At 49.8% G+C, this 25328-nt stretch overlaps 1 protein-coding gene across 4 annotated transcripts in view; it reads left to right on the forward strand.

Moving 5' to 3' along the window:
• add2 (adducin 2 (beta)) overlaps window positions 1-25328 on the forward strand; it is a 203090-nt gene that overhangs the window by 122610 nt on the left and 55152 nt on the right. The window lies entirely within an intron of this gene.

Genomic DNA, 25328 nt, shown 5'->3' on the forward strand with positions numbered 1-25328 from the left:
GCATCACAACCCAACCCCCCCAGCCAAGGACAGGCAGCCTTCAGTGCTGCTCTCCTCACAGTCCAGCTGGGGATTGTCCCTTTGTGGCTCTCTCTTCCTTCAGTCAAGCCGTGCCTCAGTGAGCAGCACCCTCGCCTCGGAGTCAGAAGATTGTGGGTTCACAGTCCCACTCCAGAGACTTCAACACAAAAAGCGAGGCTGACACTCCAGTGCAGTGCTGAGGGAGTGCTGCACTGTTGGAGGTGCTGTCTTTCGGATGAGCCGTTAAACCGAGGCCTCGTCTGCTCTCTCAGGTGGATGTAAAAAATCCCATGGCACTATTTTGAAGAGCAGCAGGGGAGTTCTCTACAGTGTCCTGGCCAATATTTATCCCTCAATCAACATCACTAAAAAAACAGATTATCTGGTCATTATCATATTGCTGTTTGTGGGAGCTTGCTGTGCGCAGATTGGCTGCCGCGTTTCTTACATTACAACAGTGACCACACTTCAAAACTACTTCATTGGCTGTAAAGCGCTTTGGGACGTCTGGTGGTCGTGAAAGGTGCTATATAAATGCAAGTCTTTTTTCTTTCTTCAGTTCCACTTGGCCCCTCCTATACCGACAGAGTTGTAATTGTTAAGTCATTGTTTTAGGGCCTCTTGCATATAGACCCAAATCCCAGCACTATGTCATGCAGCAGAATATCGTAACCCCTTCCTTCCCCAGCATGTCATTGCTATTCCCCTGACCAGCTATTCTGGAATGCTGCAAGTCTCGGTTAGCAGTACCCTTTAGGGAGTCAGGTACTCTGGACTTATTTTCAGTTGAGGGGGGCCAGTTACATTTCACTTAATATCCCAAAATGCTATCAACAATCTGTACATTTTCTGTTAATTTTTTGATGTCTCAGTTAATGTTTGGTTTTCCTGTTGTTTTGCTTCGGAACCGCTGCTTATAGACTGTCAGGGAATAGTGTCAAGAACACCCCCTGATGTGGCATTGAATCTGTTTCAGTGCCAGGAGGGGAATGGCTGGTTCTGTGCTGCGAGCTGTAACGTGGGGACAATGAGCAATTCAGCACAATGCACCAACCCTTTGACCAACCTGCAGGCCCTGAACCCTGTGATCGAAGCCCAGCAACTCGACATCAGTTGGCGCTCCTACAGTGCTTCTTATTTGCTGGTTTGTACTGTTTGATTTTATGGCTTGGAAAGGGCTGCTCAGAACACCAAGATCTGTTGGTATTAGCAGCTTGACATATATGGAAGTTAATGAGATCATGGATTTAACTTTTCTCCATGGCACACACCTACGTAGCCTACAAAGGCAATAAACTCGGACAACCGTGATTAATCTCTTGAGTCTGAGTCAGATCTGTACTAAGCCGAAGAGAGGAATGGGTTGGGTAGAATCAAGGATGGGCAAGCAATCTGTGGAAAGAATCGACTTGAAAGGCCTATGACTTTTGCTCATTTTGCATTGTCTTCTATTCTTGTGTGAAAGGATAGAGTTCATAAAATGATATAGTACAGAAGGAGGCCATTCGGCCCATCGTGCCTGTGCCGGCTCTTTGGTAGAGCTCTCCAATGAGTCCCACTCCCTGCTCGTTCCCCAGAGCCCTGCACAAGTATTTATCCAATTCCCTTTTGAAAGTTATTATTGAATCTTCTTCCACCGCCCTTTCAGGCAGCGCGTTCCAGATCACAACAACTCGCTGCATCGTTTTTTTTCTTCATGTCACCTCTTGTTCTTTGCCATGTTGCCTCTTGTTCTGATTTGTTGAACTGCCTAACCCTCTGGGATGGATTAAACCCAAGTGAAACGGCATCACCCAGTCCCGAGAGGAAAGAGACCTGGCGTCTAATGTCTGTTTTGGGGAAGTTACTGGAATCTATAATTAAGGACAGAGTCGCTGAGCACTTGGAGAAATTTGAGCTGATTAGAGAGAGCTAACATGGAGCTGTAAAGGGTAGGTCATGTCTAACGAACCTAATTGACTTTTTTTGAGGAAGTAACTGAAGTAGTGGACAGGGGAGTGTCTATGGATGTAGTTTATATGGACTTCCAGAAGGCATTCTGTAAGGTTTCACGTAAGACTGTTAGCTAAAATTAAAGCTCATGGAATTGAAGGCAAATTACTGACCCAGTGAGGAGATTGGTTCTGCGGTGGAAGACAGGGAGCAGGGATAATGGGCGTGTACTCGAGTTGGAAGGAAGTGACTAGTGGTGTCCCACAAGGATCTGTGCTGGAGCCTCAACTATTCACTGTATTTATTAATGATTTAGATCACACATTAGAGAGCCTATATCCAAGTTTGCCGATGACACGGATTGGTGGTATAGTAAGTCGTGTAGATGGGAGCATAAAATTACAAAGAGCCATTGAGAGATTCAGTGAGTGGGCAAAACCCTGGCAGATGGATTTCAACCCAGGTAAGTGTGAGGTCATCCATTTTGGGCCAAGAAAGGATGGATCCGAGTATTCTCTAAATGGTGAAAAGCTGGGAGATTTAGGGCTCCGTGTACACAGATCACTAAAATGTAGTCAGGTACAAAAAATAATCAAAAGGCTAATGGAATGTCGAGAGGGCTGGAATATAAAGGGGAAGGACGTTTTGCTCCAGCCCTGGTTAGACCACACCTGGGGCACTGTGAACATTTCCGGGCACCACACCTTAGGAAGATATTTTTTTTTATTATTCGTTCCTGGGATGTGGGCGTCGCTGGCAAGGCCAGCATTTATTGCCCATCCCTAGTTGCCCTTGAGAAGGTGGTGGTGAGCCGCCGCCTTGAACCGCTGCAGTCCCTGTGGTGAAGGTGCTCCCACAGTGTTGTTAGGGAGGGAGTTCCAGGATTTTGACCCAGCAACGATGAAGGAACAGCGATATACTTCCAAGTCAGGATGCTGTGTGACTTGGAGGGGAACTTGGAGGTGATGGTGTTCCCATGCACCTGCTGCCCTTATCCTTGTAGGTGGACGAGGTCACGGGTTTGGGAGGTGCTACCGAAGGAGCCTTGGCGAGTTGCTGCAGTGCATCTTATAGATGGTACACACTGAAGCCACAGTACGCCGGTGGTGGAGGGAGTGAATGTTTAAGGTGGTGGATGGGGTGTCAATCAAGTGGGCTGCTTTGTCCTGGATGGTGTTGAGCTTCTTGAATGTTGTTGGAGCTGCACTCATCCAGGCAAGTGGAGAGTATTCCATCACACTCCTTACTGTGCCTTGCAGATGGTGGAAAGGCTTTGGGGAGTCAGGAGGTGAGACACTCGCCGCAGAATACCCAGCCTCTGACCTGCTCTTGTTGCCACAGTATTTATGTGGCTGGTCCAGTTACATTTCTGGTCAATGGTGACCCCCCAGGATGTTGATGGTGGGGGATTTGGTGATGGTAATGCCGTTGAATGTCAAGGGGCGGAGTCTAAACTCTTGCTTGTTGAAGATAGTCATTGCCTGACACTTCTGTGGCGTGAATGTTACCTGCCACTTATCAGCCCAAGCCTGAATTTCGTCCAGGTCTTGTTGCATGCGGGCATGGACTGCTTCATTATCTGAGGAGTTGCGAATGGCACTGAACACTGTGCAGTCATCAGCGAACATCCCCATTTTTGACCTTATGATGGAGGGAAGTGTGGTGTATGTGCCTTTAAGAGCAATTATGGTGTATGTGCCTTTAAGAGCCCCAGGTGTGCGTAATGCCGGTAATTGCCACTTGGGCTATATAAGCCTGTGTATTGTGTATATCCTTTAGAAACCCCCCCCCCAGACTTGCTTAGTAAATACCTATGAACCAACTCCTGTCTTCAGTGTCTTTACCTACACACAGACACTACAGTGGCGACGAAGTGGAAACGGACTTACCTGCAATTCGGCAGCACCTCAAGGACATCGATTCCTCCAGCGTCCAGAAGACTCAAGGAAGTAATAGAAACTGTGGTTTCACCAGCTGGCCAAGCTGGTGACAGGTACTGCGCTAATCCTTCCTGGGCGTCAGGCTGGCGCTCCAGCGGCGGGCTCTACAGCTGAGACAGGCAGCGAAATCGGAGGCAAGCAATAACGGACTGGGAGGGTGCACTCGAGAGACGGCCGGCGCGGCAAGCAGGTCAGCGTTTAGACCTCCGTCGGGAACGAGTCTCCAACAGTAAATAAACGGAAACCACAGTAAAACAGCGTTGTTATCGGTAGCAGCGGCGGGAAAGCGCGGGAGGCGCCATATCGTTGCTACAGAGAGAAAAAAAAAAGCGCGGGAAGCGCCATATCTTTTCTGAAATGCCTAAATCTGGTAATATTGAGGCTTTTGATGGCGAAATAGAAGATTGGACCACATATGTGGAAAGAGTAGAGGTTTATTGCACTGCAAATGGAATAACAGATGAAAAAAAAGCTTCAGTACTTCTGAACTTAATGGGCGCGAAGACATACGGGCTGTTACGAAATTTAATCACTCCAGCCAAACCAAAGGACAAGACTTTTAAAGAAATTGTTGATACCCTGCAGGAGCATTTAAACCCAACACCGCTGCTGATAGCGGAACGATTCAAGTTCTTCAAGAGAAATCAACACAAGAATGAAAGTAACGCTGATTACCTAACCGAATTAAGAAAGCTATCAAAGTACTGCCAATTCGGAGCAGGACTATCGGATTATCTTCGAGACAAATTTGTTTGCGGTCTCTCAAGTGAAGGAACACAAAAAAGACTGCTTTCTGAAAAAATTTAACATTGGACAAAGCTTTCAGTATGGCTGTATCATACGAAGCAGCAGCAAAAGGAGCTGCAGAGATACAACAAGAGACACAGGACTTCGGCACCCATAAAATGACACAGGAGTTCGGAAGATGTTATCGCTGCGGCAGATCCACCCATAACCAGAGGGACTGCTGGTTCAAGAGCAAAGCATGCAGACAATGTGGTAAGATTGGACACATTGCACGGGTATGCCAATCTGGACAAAATAAATCCACTGACAGAAAACAAAAAATCAATAAAGAAAAATACAGGAAGGTACAAATGATGACGGACAATAGCTCCGAAGACCAGAATAGCGATAGCGACTCCGGAAACAAGAGACTAAGCTGTCTCAAATTACATAATGTACTTGCCAAAGAGGATTACCAAACCATTTGGGTTACCCTCACAATAGCAGGGTCCCCAGTTAAAATGGAGCTAGATACAGGATCAGCTCTAACCGTAATAAATCGACGAGATTACGAGAGGCTATTTTCGCATATACCTCTAAAAGACACATCCATTATCTTAAAAACATATACGGGGCAGAAAGTCTACCCCAAAGGAAAAATAAGGGTGCCTGTGGTATACAACGGCAAAGAAATACAAAAGTTGCATTTATACATTCTACAAGATGGTGGTCCACCGTTGTTGGGACGTGAATGGATAAGGAAGATACGTTTAGACTGGCACTCCATTCAGGCACTGACGGTGACCAGTAAGGAAAAAAACAATGATGACATCATACCTGAACGATTAAAAGACATCTTGGCCAACGCCAAAGAAGTGTTTCAAGAGAAACTAGGAACCTTGAAAGGCATCACCGCCTCAATAAAAGTGGAAGATACAGCAATTCCAAAAATTTTTAAGGCAAGACCGGTGCCATACGCAATACGTCCGGCAGTCGAGGCAGAGCTGAAGAATTTGGAAAAGGCAGGCGTATTATCCAAAATAGATTGGAGCGAATGGGCAACACCCATCGTTCCAGTCATGAAAAAAACATTGAAAAATAACTGAGGAACAGAAAAAAATTCGCATCTGTGGGGACTTTAAGGTGACTGTAAACCCGGTCCTTCACACGGTACATATCCTCTTCTGAGGATAGAAGATATTTTCGCCTCACTATCCGGAGGGAAACGTTTCACAAAAATTGACATGGCACAGGCATATCTACAGATGGAGGTTGAGGAGACCTCTAAAAAGTATCTCACAATAAACACACACAAAGGCCTGTACCAGTACAATCGACTGGTTTTTGGAATAGCATCAGCTCCAGCTATCTGGCAAAGAGCTATGGAGCAAGTCCTGCAAGGGATTCCGGGGACTCAATGCTACCTAGACGACATCCTTATAACAAGAGAAAACGACAACGAGCACCTTGCCAATTTGGAGCAGGTACTCACTAGGCTGAAAGAACGGGGCCTACGAGCAAATCGCCCCAAGTGCGAATTTTTCCAAAATCAGATATCATATTGTGGCCACATAATTAATAAGGAAGGGTTGCATAAGTCACCTGAAAAAATTGAAGCAGTTATAAAAGCCCCAGCACCTGAAAATATTTCACAATTAAGGTCATTCCTGGGATTAATAAATTACTATCATAAATTTTTACCGAACTTATCAACTATTCTACACCCTCTTAATGATCTTCTACAGACAGGAGTGATTTGGAAATGGAACGAAGACTGTAAACATGCCTTCCATAAATGTAAAGACTTAATCACATCCGAGAAAATTTTGGCTCATTACAACCCATCACTACCAATCAGACTGGCGTGCGATGCATCCCCTTACAGCATAGGAGCGGTATTGTCCCATAGATTCCCTGATGGCTCGGAACGGCCGATAGCTTTTGCATCACGCTCGTTGAACTCAGCTGAGCGTAACTATGCCCAGATAGACAGGGAAGCACTCAGCCTGGTATGGGGAGTGAAGAAATTCAACCATTACCTACACGGACAAAAATTTACCTTGCTGACTGACCATCAACCCCTCATCTCCATATTCAACCCTAAAAAAGGTGTCCCCATTATGACGGCACAAAGACTACAGAGGTGGTCCCTTTTTCTAGGGGCACACCAATACAACATTGAATACAAAGGGTCAAAACAGCATGGGAATGCTGACGGTTTATCACGCCTACCGTTGCCAACGATAGAAGAGGCACCTACAGTAGACCCAGTAGAGATATTCCACTCTACCATAGTGGAATGTCTACCGGTGACAAATTCTGCCATTGAAAGGGAGACAAGAAATGACCCTACTCTCTCTCGGGTCTACGATTTAACAGTGAAGGGATGGCCAGCACATGGCGAACCACTGTTGCCAGCATTCTCGCAAAGAAGAGAACAGCTGTCAGTGTGCCGAGGAACCTTGATGTGTGGATCCAGAGTGGTGATTCCACCCAAACTCCAGGATAAAGTGCTAAAGGAGCTTCACGAGGGGCATCTGGGTGGAGTGAAAATGAAGAACCTAGCTAGGGCGTTTGTATGGTGGCCAGGTATCGATGGAGACATCGAAGACATGACCAAGAGCTGCCTAGGATGCCAGAAGGTCCAAAATGCTCCGCCACAGGCCCCTCTACATCCATGGGAGTGGCCCTCATCTCCCTGGCAAAGGGTGCACATCGACTTTGCTGGTCCATTTATGGACTCAATGTTCTTAATCGCAGTTGATGCACACTCCAAGTGGCCGGAGGTAATAAAGATGTCCTCCACCACCACGGAAAAAACCATCACAGTATTAAGGACCATATTTGCCAGGAATGGGCTGCCGGAGCAGATATGTTCTGATAATGGACCGCAATTTGTGTCCGAAGAATTCAGAAAGTTCTTAAAGAACAATGGGGTAAAGCACTACACGTCCGCCCCATACCATCCCGCCACCAATGGATTGGCTGAAAGGTTTGTCCAGACCTTCAAGAAGGCCATCAAGGCCATGGGTAATGAAGACATAAAACTTCAGCACAAGGTGGATAACTTCTTATTTGCATATAGGAATGCAACGCATATGGTTACTAACCAAACTCCCGCCATGATGTTCTACAATAGAAACCTAAGATGCCGGCTGGATTTGGTCAAGCCCAACATCCGAAGGGACGTGGAGAACCGGCAGTTTCAGGGCATGAATGAAAGGCCAACTAGGGCCTTCCAGATAGGCCAACCGGTTTTGGCCCGGGACTACCGTACCGAGAAATGGCAGCCTGGAACTATCTGCACACGATTAGGACCACTGATGTATACCGTGGACATCGGAGACAGCATAATAAGGCGCCATGCTGACCAAATCATCAAGTCATCCGAAAAGGGACAACCTACACCACCACTCTATACATCTAACGATGAAGTAGAGATACCCATATCTACCTCCGATCCGGTGATACTGGAGCCCGATGAACCCGACACTGGCCTTCAAGCCGAATCAGCCTTGCCAGAAGAACCTACTACACCACCAGAAACTACTACACCCCCGAGGTGTTATCCGGACCGAGTCGGGAAGCCTCCTGAGAGACTAACTTATAATTAATTAATACAGCAATGTATATTATTTAGCATATAACATGTAATTAATAATTACTTAAAATATGATGTACTAGTTAGCTAGAAGGGGAGGAATTGTGGTGTATGTGCCTTTAAGAGCCCCAGGTGTGCGTAATGCCGGTAATTGCCACTTGGGCTATATGAGCCTGTGTATTGTGTATATCCTTTAGAAACCCCCCCCCAGACTTGCTTAGTAAATACCTATGAACCAACTCCTGTCTTCAGTGTCTTTATCTACACACGGACACTACAGGAAGGTCATTGATGAAGCAGCTGAAGATGGTTGGGCCTAGGACACTGCCCTGAGGAACTCCTGTAGCGATGTCCTGGAGCTGTGATGATTGACCTTCAACCACCACAACCATCTTCCTTTGTGCTAGGTATGACTCCAGCCAGTGGAGAGTTTCCCCCCCCCCCCCGATTCCCATTGACTTCAGTTGTACTCAGGCTCCTTGATGCCACACTTGGTCAAATGCTGACTTGATGTCAAGGGCAGTCACTCTCACCTCACCTTACCTCTGGAATTCAGCTCCTTTGTCCATGTTTGGACCAAGGCTGTAATGAGGTCGGCAGCCGAGTGGTCCTGGCGGAACCCAAACTGGGCATCAGTGAGCAGGTTATTGGTGAGTAAGTGCCGCTTGATAGCACTGTCGACGACACCTTCCATCACTTTGCTGATGATTGAGAGTAGACTGATGGGGCGATAATTGGCCGGGTTGGATTTATCCTGCTTTTTGTGGACAGAACATACCTGGGCAGTTTTCCACATTGTCGGATAGATGCCAGTGTTATAGCTGTACTGGAACAGCTTGGCTAGAGGCCCGGCTAGTTCTGGAGCACAAATTTTCAGCACGATAGCCGGGATGTTGTCGGGGCCCACAGCTTTTGCTGTATCCAGTGCGCTCAGCCATTTCTTGATATCACGTGGCGTGAATCGAATTGGCTGAAGATTGGCTTCTGTGATGGTGGGGACCTCAGGAGGAGGCCGATATGAATCATCTACTTGGCACTTCTGGCTGAAGATGGTTGCAAATTTGCCTTGGAAGGAGCGCAGCACAGATTCACCAGAGTGTTACCAGGGCTCCAAGGGTTAGATTATGAGGAGAGATTACATAAACTAGGCTTGTATTCCCTGGAATATGGAAGGTTAAGGGGTGATTTGATTGAGATTTTAGGATTTTGAAAGGATTTGATCGGGTAGATAGAAAGAAACTTTTTCCGCTGGTGGGGGAGTCTAGGACTCGGGGACATAACCTTAAAATCAGAGCCAGGCCATTCAGGGAGAAGTTAGGAAACACTTCTTCACACAAAGGGTGGTAGAAGTGTGGAACCCTCTCCCCCAGAGAGCAGTAGATGCTGGGTCACCATTTTTCAGTTGGCAGTGCACGTGTTTTATTCGCTGCTGGATTTATTCTATTGATGGTCGCTAGATTTTGAGTCCCCACAAATGGAAACATCTTCTCTACATCTACCCTATCAAACCCTTTCATTTATTCCCCTTTTTCTCCTGAATGTGCAGACTCATGTGGGAGTGCACTTACAGCCACTGATCCTTGTTCCAGTGGCCCTTCCTCACACGTGAGCATCGGCAGTGAGTGCCGGAGGGCTATTCGACTATAGAGTGCATACTGCTGTTGCACATCTGCACCTTCCAGCAGGCGCTGCTGGATAATGATTGATGTTTTCACCTCCTTCCTAATCTGAAACAAATAACAGCACTTGTAACCGCGCCCCTGCGCACCTCCCTGAGATCAGCAAACTCCGCACTGAGTGCAAGCCCTCCCGAGCAAAGCTGTCGCCCTGGAACACTGACGAGGTTGCCCTGCAGCATCACTTGAGACAACAAGTGGTAACAACTAACTATTTCCAATGGCAGGAGGTTTTACATCGGATTTACAGCAACAGGTCCATGCTGGTGTTTATGCTCCACAAGAGACTCCTCAACATATCCTTCTATTCCTTTCTCCCTCATGTACTTATCCAGCTTCCCCTTAAATGCATCTATATTCACCTCAACCACTCCCTGTGGTCACGAGTTCCACATTCTAACCACTCTCTGGGCAAAGAAGTTTCTCCTGAATTCGCTGCTGGATTTATTCTATTGATGGTCCCCACAAGTGGAAACAACATCTCTACATCTACCCTATCAAAGCCTTTCATGATCTTAAAGACCTCGATCAGGTCACCCCTCCGTCGTCCCTTTTCGACAGAAATGAGCCCAGATCCTTGTTTTAATCCATTTGGCTTTAAAAGCTGAGAAGGGAGCATGTCGATGGCAACCCCGGAGAGCGAGGTCCACCCCTCCAGTACACGTGCCCGACACCAGCCCTTCACAAGAGAGGCTGCCAGTAAGTGAGGGTGTAATTGTTATAATCAGACAGTAGAATGACTATCAGCTGTAATGAGCTATAATCATTATGTAAGCCTGTCACTGTGGGCTAATTACAGTGACTAGGAGCCCGCACTCACCCCGAGCACTCTGTGCAAAGCAAGCACCAAATATTTTTGAAATTTAATTCTTTTTAAAATTCATTAACATTTCAATGTAAGGGCCAATGTTTTCTAAATGTGTGCAACAAGCTCATTTGCCTAATTTGGACCCCAGTGCTTCGTGAGTTTTCTACCAAAGGAAACATTTCACACCACAACAATTTTCAGCTTTTGTTTCAGGTAACTTGACAAATTGTAGAAAGCATTCGACATGGGTTCAGCCCCCGCCCCACAATGTAGGAATAGCATCACGAGCAAAGTTGATCATACCAAGCCACTACTGGCCGAGTGCCTTTAAAAACACTGATTTCTACTTCATCGAGGCTTTATTATATGTTTATATTGTAGCTCTGTGGTAGGAAACAGATTACGCTGTAATCTTCTCTATACTCTCCCATTTCACACACTATGGTCACAAACTGGCTTTGTTTTTCAGTCTGCTTTCTCCATCTCCCACCCGCCCCCCACCACCCCATTCTTGGTGCCCAGCTCCAGCCACATGCCGCAGTCCCACCCTCATTGGGGGAATGCTTTCCCTCTGCGCTGTGTGCTCGTGACACTGAATACAGTGAGGGGGATTCCACTGGGAACTGTGCTCGTGACACTGTGAATACAGTGAGAGTTTCCACTGGAAACTGTGCTGGTGACACTGAATACAGTGAGAGGGTTTCCACTGGGAACTGTGCTGGTGACACTGAATACAGTGAGAGGGATTCCAGTGGGAACTGTGCTCGTGACACTGAATACAGTGAGAGTTTCCACTGGGAACTGTGCTGGTGACACTGTGAATACAGTGAGAGTTTCCACTGGAAACTGTGCTGGTGACACTGTGAATACAGTGAGAGTTTCCACTGGAAACTGTGCTGGTGACACTGTGAATACAGTGAGAGTTTCCACTGGGAGCTGTGCTGGTGACACTGAATACAGTGAGAGGGTTTCCACTGGGAACTGTGCTGGTGACACTGAATACAGTGAGAGGGATTCCAGTGGGAACTGTGCTCGTGACACTGAATACAGTGAGAGTTTCCACTGGGAACTGTGCTGGTGACACTGAATACAGTGAGAGGGATTCCACTGGGAGCTGTGCTGGTGACACTGAATACAGTGAGAGGGTTTCCAGTGGGAGCTGTGCTGGTGACACTGAATACAGTGAGAGGGATTCCAGTGGGAGCTGTGCTGGTGACACTGAATACAGTGAGAGGGATTCCAGTGGGAGCTGTGCTGGTGACACTGAATACAGTGAGAGGGATTCCAGTGGGAGCTGTGCTGGTGACACTGTGAATACAGTGAGAGGGATTCCACTGGGAGCTGTGTGTTCGTGACACTGTGAATACAGTGAGAGGGTTTCCACTGGGAGCTGTGCTGGTGACTGTGAATACAGTGAGAGGGATTCCACTGGGAGCTGTGTGTTCGTGACACTGTGAATACAGTGAGGGGGATTCCACTGGGAGCTGTGCTGGTGACACTGAATACAGTGAGGGGGATTCCACTGGGAGCTGTGTTCGTGACACTGAATACAGTGAGGGGGATTCCACTGGGAGCTGTGCTGGTGACACTGAATACAGTGAGAGGGATTCCAGTGGGAACTGTGCTGGTGACACTGTGAATACAGTGAGAGGGATTCCAGTGGGAGCTGTGCTGGTGACACTGAATACAGTGAGAGGGATTCCAGTGGGAACTGTGCTGGTGACACTGTGAATACAGTGAGAGTTTCCACTGGGAACTGTGCTGGTGACACTGAATACAGTGAGAGGGTTTCCAGTGGGAGCTGTGCTCGTGACACTGAATACAGTGAGAGGGTTTCCAGTGGGAGCTGTGCTGGTGACACTGAATACAGTGAGGGGGATTCCAGTGGGAACTGTGCTGGTGACACTGTGAATACAGTGAGAGGGTTTCCACTGGGAACTGTGCTGGTGACACTGTGAATACAGTGAGAGGGGTTCCACTGGGAACTGTGCTGGTGACACTGTGAATACAGTGAGGGGGATTCCACTGGGAGCTGTGCTGGTGACACTGTGAATACAGTGAGAGGGGTTCCACTGGGAACTGTACTCGTGACACTGTGAATACAGTGAGAGGGGTTCCACTGGGAACTGTGCTGGTGACACTGAATACAGTGAGAGGGATTCCAGCGGGAACTGTGCTGGTGACACTGTGAATACAGTGAGAGGGGTTCCACTGGGAGCTGTGCTGGTGACACTGTGAATACAGTGAGAGGGTTTCCAGTGGGAACTGTGCTGGTGACACTGAATACAGTGAGAGGGTTTCCACTGGGAGCTGTGCTGGTGACACTGTGAATACAGTGAGAGGGGTTCCACTGGGAACTGTGCTGGTGACACTGAATACAGTGAGAGGGATTCCAGTGGGAACTGTACTGGTGACACTGTGAATACAGCGAGAGGGGTTCCACTGGGAGCTGTGCTGGTGACACTGTGAATACAGTGAGAGGGTTTCCAGTGGGAACTGTGCTGGTGACACTGAATACAGTGAGAGGGTTTCCAGTGGGAGCTGTGCTGGTGACACTGTGAATACAGTGAGAGGGGTTCCACTGGGAACTGTGCTGGTGACACTGTGAATACAGTGAGAGGGGTTCCACTGGGAACTGTGCTGGTGACACTGTGAATACAGTGAGAGGGATTCCAGTGGGAACTGTACTCGTGACACTGTGAATACAGTGAGAGGGATTCCACTGGGAACTGTACTCGTGACACTGAATACAGTGAGAGGGTTTCCAGTGGGAGCTGTGCTGGTGACACTGAATACAGTGAGAGGGTTTCCACTGGGAACTGTACTCGTGACACTGTGAATACAGTGAGAGGGTTTCCAGTGGGAGCTGTGCTGGTGACACTGAATACAGTGAGAGGGTTTCCACTGGGAGCTGTACTCGTGACACTGTGAATACAGTGAGAGGGATTCCACTGGGAACTGTACTCGTGACACTGTGAATACAGTGAGAGGGATTCCACTGGGAACTGTACTCGTGACACTGTGAATACAGTGAGAGGGTTTCCAGTGGGAGCTGTGCTGGTGACACAGAATACAGTGAGAGGGTTTCCAGTGGAGGCTGTGCTGGTGACACTGTGAATACAGTGAGAGGGTTTCCAGTGGGAACTGTACTCGTGACACTGAATACAGTGAGAGGGTTTCCAGTGGGAACTGTGCTGGTGACACTGTGAATACAGTGAGAGGGATTCCACTGGGAACTGTACTCGTGACACTGTGAATACAGTGAGAGGGATTCCACTGGGAACTGTACTCGTGACACTGAATACAGTGAGAGGGTTTCCAGTGGGAGCTGTGCTGATGACACTGAATACAGTGAGAGGGTTTCCAGTGGGAGCTGTACTGGTGACACTGTGAATACAGTGAGAGGGATTCCACTGGGAACTGTACTCGTGACACTGTGAATACAGTGAGAGGGATTCCACTGGGAACTGTACTCGTGACACTGTGAATACAGTGAGAGGGTTTCCAGTGGGAGCTGTGCTGGTGACACTGAATACAGTGAGAGGGTTTCCAGTGGAGGCTGTGCTGGTGACACTGTGAATACAGTGAGAGGGTTTCCAGTGGGAACTGTGCTGGTGACACTGTGAATACAGTGAGAGGGTTTCCACTGAGAGGGTTTCCACTGGGAACTGTGCTGGTGACACTGTGAATACAGTGAGAGTTTCCACTGGGAACTGTGCTGGTGACACTGTGAATACAGTGAGAGTTTCCACTGGGAACTGTGCTGGTGACACTGAATACAGTGAGAGGGATTCCACTGGGAACTGTACTCGTGACACTGAATACAGTGAGAGGGTTTCCAGTGGGAACTGTACTCGTGACACTGAATACAGTGAGGGGGATTCCAGTGGGAACTGTACTCGTGACACTGAATACAGTGAGAGGGTTTCCACTGGGAACTGTACTCGTGACACTGAATACAGTGAGGGGGATTCCAGTGGGAGCTGTGCTGGTGACACTGTGAATACAGTGAGAGGGTTTCCAGTGGGAACTGTACTCGTGACACTGAATACAGTGAGAGGGATTCCAGCGGGAACTGTGCTGGTGACACTGTGAATACAGTGAGAGGGATTCCAGTGGGAACTGTGTTGGTGACACTGTGAATACAGTGAGAGGGTTTCCAGTGGGAACTGTGCTGGTGACACTGTGAATACAGTGAGAGGGATTCCAGTGAGAACTGTGCTGGTGACACTGTGAATACAGTGAGAGGGATTCCAGTGAGAACTGTGCTGGTGACACTGTGAATACAGTGAGAGGGTTTCCAGTGGGAACTGTGTTGGTGACACTGTGAATACAGTGAGAGGGTTTCCAGCGGGAACTGTGTTGGTGACACTGTGAATACAGTGAGAGGGATTCCAGTGGGAACTGTGTTGGTGACACTGTGAATACAGTGAGAGGGTTTCCAGTGGGAACTGTGCTGGTGACACTGTGAATACAGTGAGAGGGTTTCCACTGAGAGGGTTTCCACTGGGAACTGTGCTGGTGACACTGTGAATACAGTGAGAGTTTCCACTGGGAACTGTGCTGGTGACACTGTGAATACAGTGAGAGTTTCCACTGGGAACTGTGCTGGTGACACTGAATACAGTGAGAGGGATTCCACTGGGAACTGTACTCGTGACACTGAATACAGTGAGAGGGTTTCCAGTGGGAACTGTACTCGTGACACTGAATACAGTGAGGGGGATTCCAGTGGGAACTGTACTCGTGACACTGAATACAGTGAGAGGGTTTCCACTGGGAACTGTACTCGTGACACTGAATACAGTGAGGGGGATTCCAGTGGGAGCTGTGCTGGTGACACTGTGAATACAGTGAGAGGGTTTCCAGTGGGAACTGTACTCGTGACACTGAATACAGTGAGAGGGATTCCAGCGGGAACTGTGCTGGTGACACTGTGAATACAGTGAGAGGGATTCCAGTGGGGGCTGTGCTGGTGACACTGTGAATACAGTGAGAGGGTTTCCAGTGGGAACTGTGCTGGTGACACTGTGAATACAGTGAGAGGGATTCCAGTGAGAACTGTACTCGTGACACTGTGAATACAGTGAGAGGGATTCCAGTGAGAACTGTGCTGGTGACACTGTGAATACAGTGAGAGGGTTTCCAGTGGGAGCTGTGTTGGTGACACTGTGAATACAGTGAGAGGGTTTCCAGTGGGAACTGTGTTGGTGACACTGTGAATACAGTGAGAGGGATTCCAGTGGGAACTGTACTGGTGACACTGTGAATACAGTGAGAGGGTTTCCAGTGGATATCCATTTTCTGTTGAGATCACCTCCAAACATCCTTCTTCTGACCGTTAAAGATTGGGAAATCTCCGCCTGGGGAGCCTTAAACAGAAACTCGAATCTTAGATGCTCCAGAAATGGCTGCACCTTCAGTCGGGTGTCTGCCAGCCTGGCTCATTGTTAGCCCTCTAGTCTCTGTGGCTGAAGGTTTTAGGTTTGAGTAATATAGGCTGATACTTCGGTGCAGTACGTTGGCAGTGCTACAGTGTCAGAGGTGCTGTCTTTCACATGAAATGCTAATCCAAGGCCCTGTCTGTTCTCCCAGCATGATCTGAAAGATCCTGCAGCACTATTGGAAGAAGATCAAGGGAGCCCTGGCCAACATTTACCCCTCAACCACCCACCATAAAAAGCAGGTTAACTGGTTATCCTATTGCTGTTTGTGAGACTTTGCTACGTGCACATTGCCTGCTGCATTTGCCTGAAAAAAACATCAGTGACTACACTTCAAGAGTAATTCCCTGGCTATGAGGCGCTTTGGGACGTGAAAGGTACGCTACCAATGGCAGTTCTCTTCTCTTTATCCCTTCAGTATCTGCCCCAACATTCAACTGCGCGATGTCGAGCTGTACCAAGAGCTGTGCGACTGAGAAAGCAGTGAGTGCCTCAATGGAATTCCTATTTAGGTGCAAGAGTATTACACACAACTGCCCAGAATTTATCACAGATCACCATTGAATTGTAACGGTAAAGATGGCTGGTGTGGAGATCAGAAATGTCACTCTGGTACAGTACAGGGAGCTCTGCTGAGCTTGGATTTAAGGCTGTTCACTGGGTGAGTTACGTCTGATATGGGAGTGCATGATGCTGACACTAAAGATAAACAATGATGGGAGTATTCTGTTTCATTGCAATGACACCCCTCACCCAATAAGCAAGAAAATTTACTTGAAAGTGGTTGTTTTTGAAGGAACGTGCGAATTATTAGAATTGTTACTCACCGTCAATGGCCTCTCCACTCCCAACCCTTGGCTAGTGTCACCGAACAATTCGATTTTCAGCCAATTGATTTCATCCAACTGTCTCCCTCATTCATGGTGGCCATCTGATTTTAATTAGCACAGCGCAGTGTTCTATCAGAAATAGAATATAACCGCCAGTGCAACTCCAGACCTCCCGAGAGGGCAGATGGTCCATCTGACAAAACAACATATGCTGAAGAAAACTCCACTTCTCGATTTCTTTCTCTAATCCAGTCAACACTCCACGTAGTGAATGTCATCGAACCGTTCTGTGCCGTGAAAGGATTGGAAGGAGTTCCAGTAACAGCGGGGCCGCGATTCAGGTGGTGAAAGGATGAGAGATTCCTAGTAAGCAAAGGATGAAGTTGGGTTATTGTATTTCCTTTCAGTAATGATTGAGGACCCATCAGTTCTACATCTCTCTATCAAATGCGAGCTTACCTTACATTGGGTGAACAAAATGATATGTTCCTGAAACAATGATAGGAAGACGTTGCTGCAAATGTTTTATTAGTTTTATTTTATTTTATTTTATTCCCTTCTGTTACTTACCTGATCTGATTAGAAAGCTCTCCTTCCGAAGGCTCCAGTCTAGGGCTAAGCATGGTGTCTCCTCGGCAACCGGTGTCTTGCCTTCTTAATTGCCACGTAAGATCAATTGGCCATCAATTTAACATAAGTTGGCCCCCTATTTAAAGGGGCACAAACAATAGACCCAAATTTATACTTAAACCTAAAAGAAAAATGTACCAAATTAAATCAAAATGCCGAAACGGCTCTCATCAAAGTCACAAATGACATCCATTGTGACTGTGACAAAGGTAAACTATCCCTCCTCGTCCTCCTTGACTTGCCTGCAGCCTTTGACACGATTGACCACCCCATCCTTCTCCAACGCCTCTCCACCATTGTCCAGCTGGGTGGGACTGCACTCACCCGGTTCCATTCTTATCTATCTAACAGAGAATCACCGGCAATGCTTTCTTTTCCTGCTCCTGCATCGTTACCTCTATCCTTGGCCCCTCCTATTTCTCATCTACATGCTGCCCATCGGCAACATCATCTGAAAACACAGTGTCTGTTTCCACATGTACGCTGACGACACCCGGCTCTACCTCACCACCACTTCTCTCGACGCCTCCGCAGTCTCTAAATTGTCAGACTGCTTCTCCGACATCCAGTTCTGGATGAGCAGAAATTTTCTCCAATTAAATATTGGGAAGACCGAAGCCATTGTTTTCGGTCCCCGCCACCAACTCCGTTCCCGAGCCACTGACTCCATCCCTCTCCCTAACATCTCTCTGAGGCTGAATCACACTGTTCGCAACCTTGGTGTCATATTTGACCCTGAAATGAGTTTCTGACCACGTATCCGCAGCATAACTAAGACCGCCTATTTCCACCTCCGTAACATCGCTCGTCTCCGCCCTTGCCTCAGCTCATCTACTGCTGAAACCCTCATCCATGCCTTTGTTACCTCTAGACTTGACTATTCCAACACACTCCTGGCTGGCCTCCCACATTCTACCCTAAGTAAACTTGAAGTCATCCAATACTCGGCTGCCCGTGTCCTAACTTGCACCAAGTCCCGTTCGCCCATCACCCCTGTGCTCGCTGACCTACATTGGCTCCTGGTTAAGCAATGCAACGATTTCAAAATTCTCATCCTTGTTTTCAAATCCCTCCAGGACCTCGCCTCTCCCTATCTCTGTAATCTCCCCCAGCCCCACAAACCCCACCCCCACCCCACCCCCCGAGATATCTGCGCTCTTCTAATTTTGCCCTCTTGAGCATCCCTGATTATAATCGCTCAACCTTTGGTGGCCGTGCCTTCTGTTGCCTAGGCCCTAAGCTCTGGAATTCCCTGCCTAAACCTCTCCGCCTCGCTACCTCCCTTCCCTCTTTTAAGATGCTCCTTAAAACCTACTTCCTTGACTAAGCTTTTGGTCACCCACCCTAATTTCTCCTTATGTGGCTGGGTGTCAAATTTTTGTCTTCTAATACTCCTGTAAAGCACCTTGGGACATTTTACTATTTCAAAGGCGCTATATAAATACAAGTTGTTGTTGTTGGCCATATCCACTATACACGCCAGTCCCTGTGGTGCCCACCGGTCGCGGAAGGCCTCAAGGGTACTGCCAGACACCGCAGGCTCTTTCTCCGGGGACACCCAATACGGACATAGCCGTGAAAGCGAGGTAGGCAGCCGGAGCGAACAACCCCACCAGCCGCGACCAGCTGGCACCTGTTAATGGCCACCTTGGTCAGGCCCAGGAGCAGACCCACGAGGAGGTCCTCCGACATGCCCGCTCCCCTCTGCACCAGGTGGCCAATGGAAGGAGCGTGGGACTGAAATGCAGCCAGAGCTTGAGGAGCAGCCCTTCAAATAATGGAACAGGGACTGCAGCCTCTAACACTCGGTGTATACATGGAACACAGACTCATCCAGGCCGCAGAAGTTACAGGTAGCCTGGGAGTCCGTGGACTGACTTAAAAATCTCTTGGACGGGACTGCTCCATACATCATTCTCCATGCCAGATCCCCAATGGAACAGGAGAGGACTCTGTGTGGAGAGCCCTCTATCGGGAACGCCCACCTCTACCTGCAGCCAACATAGAAACATAGAAGATAGGAGCAGGAGTAGGCCATTCGGCCCTTCGAGCCTGCTCCGCCATTCAATGAGATCATGGCTGATCATTGAAATTCAGTACCCTGTCCCTGCCTTCTCCCCATATCCCTTGATCCCTTTAGCCTTAAGAAATATATCCAACTCCTTCTTGAATATATTTAATGAATTGGCCTCTACTGTCTTCTGTGGTAGAGAATTCCACATGTTCACCACTTTCTGGGTGAAGAAATTCCTCCTCGTTTCGTCCTAAATGGCTTACCTAAATCCTTAGACTGACCCCTGGTTCTGGACTCCCCGACCATCGGGAACATCCTTCCTGCATCTAGTCTGTCCAGTCCTGTCAGAATTTTATCAGTTTCAATGAGATCCCCTCTCATTCTTCTAAACTCCAGCGAGTATAAGCCCAATCGACCCAATCTCTCCTCATACGTCATTCCTGCCATCCCAGGTATCAGCCTGGTGAATCTTCGCTGAACTCCTTCCATGGCAAGAACATCCTTCCTCAGATAAGGCGACCAAAACTGCACACAATACTCAAGGTGTGGTCTCACCAAGGCCCTGTACAACTGCAGCAAGACATCCTTGTTCCTGTACTCAAACCCTCTCGCTATGAAGGCCAACATAACATTTGCCTTCTGCTGCACCTGCATGCTTACCTTCAGCAACTGGTGCACAAGGACACCCAGGTCTCGTTGCACTTCCCCTTCTCCCAATCTATTGCCATTCAGATAATAATCTGCCTTCCTGTTTTTGCCACCAAAGTGGATAACCTCACATTTATCCACGTTATATTGCATCTGCCATGCTTCTACCCAATCACCCAACCTGTCCAAATCATCCTGGAGTTTCTCGGCATCCTCCTCACAGCACACATGCCCACCCAGCTTTGTGTCATCTGCAAATTTGGAGATATTACATCTAGTTCCCTTGTCTAGATCATTAATATATATTGTGAATAGCTGGGGTCCTAGCACCGATCCCTGCGGTACCCCACTAGTCACTGCCTGCCACTCGGAAAAAGACCAGTTTATTCCATCTCTTTGCTTTCTGTCTGCCAACCAGTTCTCTTTCCAAGTCAATACCTTGCCCCCAATCCTATGTGCTTTAACTTTACACGCTAATCTCTTATGCGGGACCTTATCGAAAGCCTTCTGAAAGTCCAAATACACCACATCCACTGGTTCTCCCTTATCTATTTTACCAGTTACATCCTCAAAAAATTCCAGTAGATTAGTCAAGCACGATTTACCTTTTGTAAATCCATGTTGACTTTGTCCGATCCTGTCACTGTTTTCCAAGTGCTCTGCTATTACATCTTTTATAATGGACTCTAGCATTTTCCCCACTACCGATGTCAGGCTTACCGGCCTGTAATTCCCCGTTTTCTCTCTACCACCTTTTTTGAATAGTGGGGTAACATTAGCTACCCTCCAATCCATGGGAACTGTTCCAGATTCCATCGAATGTTGGAAGATGATCAGCAATGCATCTACTATTTCTAGGGCCACTTCCTTAAGTACCCTAGGATGTAGATTATCAGGCCCTGGGGATTTATCGGCCTTCAATCCCATCAATTTCCGAACACCATTTCCCTACAAATACTGATTTCTTTCAGTTCCTCCCTTTCATCAGACCCTATGTTCCCCGGCATCTCTGGGAGGTTATTTGTGTCCTCCTTTGTGAAGACAGAACCAAAGTCTGCCATTTCTTTGTTCCCCATTATAAATTCCCCTGATTCTGACTGTAAGGGACCTATGCTTGACTTCACCAATCTTTTTCTCTTCACATATCTATAAAAGCAAGATGGCATGGAGGGCATATCCGGAGGAAAGATGAGGGCGATGGAGTGGAGAGTGTGCAGGAACAGTCCGTACAGGAAATCCTTTGCGCAGAGTGCAATGGCACAGCAGGGATTTAGAAGAGACGGCTCAAGTTGTGAGGCAAAGACTCCAGAGAGGGGTTTCGGGGCCTGGTGACGATGAGAAATTCCGTCCGAACAGGAGTCAGCTCGGACAGGATCACTCCACCCACTTGAGCCTCCTCGGTCGGGTCCAAGTGTGGCTTTTAGTCACCTGGTGTCTCCCCCTCGGCCCCCGGCGTCTCCCCCTCGGCCCCCGGCGTCTCCCCCTCGGCCCCCGGCGTCTCCCCATTCGGCCCCTGGCGTGGCCCCCGGCGTCTGCCCTCGGCCCCCGGTCTCCCCCTCGGCCCCCGGTCTCCCCCTCGGCCCCCGGTCTCCCCCTCGGCCCCCGGCGTCTCCCCCTCGGCCCCCGGCCTCCCCTCGGCCCCCGGCGTCTCCCCCTCGGCCCCCGGTCTCCCCCTCGGCCCCCGGCGTCTCCCCCTCGGCCCCCGGTCTCCCCCTCGGCCCCCGGCGTCTCCCCCTCGGCCCCCGGTGTCTCCCCTTCGGCCCCCGGCGTCTCCCCCTCGGCCCCCGGTGTCTCCCCCTCGGCCCTCGGCCCCCGGCGTCTCCCCATTCGGCCCCCGGCGTCTCCCCCTCGGCCCCCGGTGTCTCCCCCTCGGCCCTCGGCCCCCGGCGTCTCCCCCTCGGCCCCCGGCGTCTCCCCCTCGGCCCCCGGCGTCTCCCCCTCGGCCCCCGGTGTCTCCCCCTCGGCCCTCGGCCCCCGGCGTCTCCCCATTCGGCCCCCGGCGTCTCCCCCTCGGCCCCCGGCATCTCCCCCTCGGCCCCCGGCGTCTCCCCCTCGGCCCCCGGCGTCTCCCCCTCGGCCCCCGGCGTCTCCCCATTCGGCCCTCGGCGTCTCCCCATTCGGCCCCTGGCGTGGCCCCCGGCGTCTGCCCTCGGCCCCCGGTCTCCCCCTCGGCCCCCGGCGTCTCCCCCTCGGCCCCCGGTCTCCCCCTCGGCCCCCGGCGTCTCCCCCTCGGCCCCCGGTCTCCCCCTCGGCCCCCGGCATCTCCCCCTCGGCCCCCGGCGTCTCCCCCTCGGCCCCTGGCGTCTCCCCCTCGGCCCCCGGCGTCTCCCCATTCGGCCCTCGGCGTGCCCCATTCGGCCCCTGGCGTGGCCCCCGGCGTCTGCCCTCGGCCCCCGGTCTCCCCCTCGGCCCCCGGCGTCTCCCCCTCGGCCCCCGGCATCTCCCCCTCGGCCCCCGGCGTCTGCCCTCGGCCCCCGGTCTCCCCCTCGGCCCCCGGCGTCTCCCCCTCGGCCCCCGGCGTCTCCCCCTCGGCCCCCGGCGTCTCCCCCTCGGCCCCCGGCGTCTCCCCCTCGGCCCCCGGCGTCTCCCCCTCGGCCCCCGGCGTCTCCCCCTCGGCCCCCGGCGTCTCCCCATTCGGCCCCCGGCGTCTCCCCCTCGGCCCCCGGTCTCCCCCTCGGCCCCCGGCGTCTCCCCCTCGGCCCCCGGCGTCTCCCCCTCGGCCCCCGGCGTCTCCCCCTCGGCCCCCGGCGTCTCCCCCTCGGCCCCCGGCGTCTCCCCCTCGGCCCCCGGCGTCTCCCCCTCGGCCCCCGGCGTCTCCCCCTCGGCCCCCGGCGTCTCCCCCTCGGCCCCCGGCGTCTCCCCCTCGGCCCCCGGCGTGCCCCCTCGGCCCCCGGCGTCTCCCCATTCGGCCCCCGGCCTCCCCTCGGTAACCAGTGACTCCGCTGCACCATAGAAAAAAGGAATTTGGTGACTGAAGGTGTTTGATAAGATGCCACACAGTGGCTTGTGATGAAAATTAAGGTGCATGTTGTTAAAGGGAATATGGCCTAATGGACAGAGAGATGGCTAAGGGAAAAAAAGCAAATCGGGATGAAAAGCGGTTTTATACTCGGGAATTGAATATAAAAGCAAGGAAATGATGTTGAAGTTGTACAAGGCATTGGTGAATGGAGTTCTGCACATCCCATTGTTGGAAGGATATCGGACCGTGGAGACGGGACGGTGACGATCCACTTGAATGGGACCAGCGATGAAAGGTGAAAGGTTATGGTTGTAAAGAAAGGCTTGAAAAATCGGGGCTTTTCTCACTGAAAGGGAGATGGTTAAACGGGAATCTCTTCAAGGCTTTCAGGACTCCGAAAGGTTTGGAGGGTAAACACCGAAAGATTGTTGCCACTGGCCAGCCAATCGGTAACAAGGAGACATGGACTGAAGGTCAGCGCTAGAAGAACAAGGGGAAAGGAAGTTAGAGGTCATATTTTCACACACAAGGTTTTTGGAACAAGGAATGTTTACCACATATGGCGATTGAAACAGAGACGAGAACCCCATTTAAAACAGAATTAAATAAGCATCTGAAAATGAAGAATATAAAGGGATATGGGGAAAGGGCATGGCGATGGGATTACAGTGGACAGCGCCAGTACAGATGTGATGGGCTGATCGGCCTCCTGTGCTGTGATTGTTATAGTTCTGTAAGTTCCACTCCAGAATCTGAGCACATACTTCAGTGCTGTGAGGCCACAGGTGCCGTCCTTCAGATAAGAAGTTTAAAAAGAAAGACTTGCATTTCTATAGCACCTTTCACGACCTCAGGACATCCCAAAGTGCTTTACGCCAATGAAGTACTTCTGAAGTGTGGTCACTGTTGTAATGTAGGAAACACAGCAGCCAATCTGCGCACAGCAAGCTCCCACAAACAGCAACGTGATAATGACCAGATAATCAGTTTTAGTGATGTTGATTGAGGGATAAATATTGGCCAGGACACCGGGGAGAACTCCCCTGCTCTTCTTTGAAATAGCGCCATGGGATCTTTTACATCCACCTGAGAGAGCAGACGGGGCCTCGGTTTAACATCTGATCTGAAAGACGGCACCTCCGACAGTGCAGCACTCCCTCAGCACTGCACTGGAGTGTCAGCCTAGATTTTCCTGCTCATGTCTCTGGAGTGGGACTTGAACCCACGACCTTCTGACTCAGAGGTGAGAGCGCTGCCCACTGAGACACGGCTAACGCCGAACACAGGCAGCTAATGACTTGCTTGCCTGTCTCCGTGGATGTTATTTGAGGAGCAGGGAGTTCTCCTGATGTCCTGGCCAACATTTGGGTATTCACTCAATCCCGGTGTGGGAAGGTTGCTACAGTTTGATCACTTTGAGAAGTTCCTGTGATGTGATAAGTTCAAGTGCTTGGATGACACCAAAGAATTTGCGATGGGAAGCTTCCCGCGGGTGGATGCCTCCGACCTGTTAAAAAATCGACACGTTCACCTGGTGGCCCGGGAGGACTGGAGGCTCGCGATCCTGGGCTTCTCTGGGTCCGCATGGGCAGAGGCCCAGGTATCCCCGGGGCAGACACGGTTCGCAAACACCCCTGGGATCACATGGGCCAGTCCAACCAATAAAAGAAGGGAATCCCCAATCATACCTTAAAAATACACCAACACGAAATAATTTTATTTTTTAATTACATATTTAAAATTAATTAAAATTCCATTTAATTAAACATTTTAATCAAAAATGTAAATTTATATGTTTTATCGGGGTTAAAAATAAACTTATTGGACAGGGTTTTTTAATGTATAAATGAGTGATAACATATCTTTCTATTTTTTAAAACTCTTATGCTGGTAAAAGCTGGCCGTACGCTTTTACCAGCCGTAAGAATTTCACAGGCATTCAGTGGGCATAAGTTGGGCAAATAGCGCAACACTCTGCCCGCGAAGGCCCATCTCCCTGGGATGCGGAGGATCTGTCAAGAAGATTCACACGCCTAAACCCGGAACTAGCGCGGCCCCTACGGTCACGTACACACACGTAGAGGTCGCAAAATACA

This window comes from Somniosus microcephalus, chromosome 30 (assembly GCF_052327205.1).
Source record: "Somniosus microcephalus isolate GS21.2 chromosome 30, FLI_Smic_1.0, whole genome shotgun sequence".
NCBI lineage: Eukaryota > Metazoa > Chordata > Chondrichthyes > Squaliformes > Somniosidae > Somniosus > Somniosus microcephalus.